The sequence below is a fragment of the Colobus angolensis genome, unplaced genomic scaffold, assembly GCF_000951035.1.
Source record: "Colobus angolensis palliatus isolate OR3802 unplaced genomic scaffold, Cang.pa_1.0 Scaffold293, whole genome shotgun sequence".
In the NCBI taxonomy this organism is placed as follows: domain Eukaryota; kingdom Metazoa; phylum Chordata; class Mammalia; order Primates; family Cercopithecidae; genus Colobus; species Colobus angolensis.
This window is the reverse complement of record NW_012116188.1, coordinates 768,183-770,879: the sequence shown is the minus strand read 5'-3', so window position 1 is coordinate 770,879 and position 2,697 is coordinate 768,183.

The following is a 2,697-nucleotide window of genomic DNA, read 5'->3' as shown; positions in this document are numbered from 1 at the left end:
TTGATAAGCGTTGGGATGCGATCTTGTCTGTTTTATTGAAATTCAACACAAGACTTTCTGAGCCCTTCCAAGTGTGGGATTTCAAAGAGTGCCCTTGGACCCAACGTTGGGGAGCTCAGTCTTTTCTTTTTCCTTTGAGGCAGAGTCTTGCTCTGTTGCCCAGGCTGGAGTGCAGTGGTACAATCATAGCTCATTGCAGCCTTGAACTCCTGTCCTGGGTTCAACCGATCCTCCTTGAGTACTCAGCCTCCCAAATAGCTAGGACTATAGGCACACGCCACCACACTCAGCTAATTTTAAAATAATTTTTGTAGAGATAGGCTCTTGCTATATTGCCCAGGGCCTCAAACGGTCCTCCTGCCTTTGCCTCCAAAGCACTGGGATTATAGGTGTGAGCCATCTGAAGCGGAGCTCAGTCTTGAGGTGGGATAAGCAATACAGATACATAGATCTCTAGTCCAGAAACACGTTTGGAAATGTGTTCCCACCCTGCCAATATCAATATTCAATACCTTTTCCATATCATGTATGATGCTTGCATGGAGTTCTTTTTTTGCTAATGATTAATGGATTAAGAAATATCATTTTCAGATTGACTTTTAAATACATTCTTACAGATCCATTAAGAGATTATTTTTATTCCATAAAATCAGTTTTAAAGTTATTCTTTTATTCAAAATTTGGAAAGCATCAACCTCTCTGGTATCCTCAGTCGTACGCCTGTGTGCTTTTTGCCTTAATAATTGAATAACTTTTCATCGCCTGAAAGCTCCAAGCTGGTTGACTGTGGATAGTTAAGTGTTTATCTTTTGTTGCTTCTGGGTAGCACATTTTACTGCTCCTGCGTGCTTTTGAGTGGTAGAAAAAAGTCAGTGTTATCATCAAACATTAACCCTGTGACCTGCTTGTTTATATGCGTACTGTAACATGGCTTTGCTTGAATTTCTGAGGTTAGTCAAAGCAAATATCCGTACAATCTTGAGACGACTGCATATAAACTAAAACATCTTTTGTCAAGATTGCCAGTAATACATTCCTTCAGACCAAAGCCTTAAGGAAAACTAGCTACCGATATTAATGGAGGGAATTTCTTAAAAACTTAAGAGGAATTATAGGACTTTTGTACCACCTCCCATTTACCACTTTATCCTGAAAGATGTGGGGTGGAGGTCCTCCCCCTGGCTCAACTTAAGTGCCTTGTAGGGTTGTTGCTACAAGAAGGCACTGTTGTGTGAAACTAACTGTGCTTTGTGTTTGTTAAACTTAAATATTCTAAAATAAGCATTCGTTTTGTTTGTCCATTAGGCAAAGTATGGGGCAGCGTGAAACAGAAATATCTGGCTTCAAATAAATTGTATATGCTAAATTTTCACTGTGTATGTGAATCTAATTATAAGACACAGCTATATGAGACATTTAGCAAACTGTTTTCTAGAGATGATATTAGATAAAACCTTAGAAATCACACTGGTTTTTTTCCCATTCTAAAAAGTGCATTTTGGCTCGGTAGCATAATAGCCATCTTTCCAGGATGAATCGTTTATGTTTTAGGGGTGGAGAGAAATCTGATCCACATTAAAAGAAAGGCCAATCACTAACTATTCCAGAAATCACATAAATAGATTGTTATGGGCCAGGTGCTGTGGCTTATGCCTGTAATCTGTACTTTGGGAGACCTAGTGGGGAGGATTGCTTGAACCCAGGGCTATGAGACCAGCCTAGGCAACACTGAACTTGTCTCTACAAGAAATAAATAAATTAGCCGTGCAAGGTTGTGTATGCCTGTGATTCCAGACACTCAGGAGGCTAAGGCAAGGAGGATCGCTTGAGCCAGGGAGGTTGAGTCTGCTGTGAGCTGTGATTGTGCCACTGCAGGTCAGCCTGGGTGACAAAGTGAGACCCTGCCTATAAAGAAATAAACAGTTTCTTGCTAACGGTTGGCTTCACTATTTGGAAAGAAAAGTTTAAAAAGTTTTAATAATGTTGTGCCCTCCATATCAATTGTTAATAACAACACTCTGTGCCATATTGTAGAAGACAAAATCATTCTAGGTCCAAGGCTCTGCCAATGAAAGCAAGTTTACATTCTCCACAGTGGGCAGCAGAGGGGTACTCTTGATTTTTGGAGGCGTCGCTGAACTCGAGAACCCCTGTTCTAATCCCTAGAGTTCCTTTTTCCCTAGGAATTTGTCCCTAGTTGTTCACAGTGTTTCCATGCCAAGCAACAGAAGGGATTTCCTTAGAGATCTTCATACTGAAACAAACCATAGACAAATTCCTATTACTGAGTCATGCCTTTGGTTTACTCATCAGATCTCCAGCACAGGACTCACAGTCTCTATCTTATGCCTATCACTTTGTGGATTTTGTTTCTCTAGAGTGCTAGAGAAAGGGTTTTTGATTCAAATCAGCATAAACTGCTGTTAGGAAAGAAAATGTCCCTTCTTTATTTGCAGTTTGGTAGCCAGAGTGCTGATTTAGCCTCATGCAGAATATATAATCCCTTCCTTTGTTTTCTTAATACATTTGCTTGTGCCTCAATAATGAAAATTTCTACTTTATATTTATAGTAATTTGTTTATTTGCCTTCTCCCCTACTCTCTCTCTCTATGTATATATATATATAGATATATATGTGTATATATGTATATATATAGATATATATATGTGTGTGTGTATGTGTGTGTGTGTGTGTGT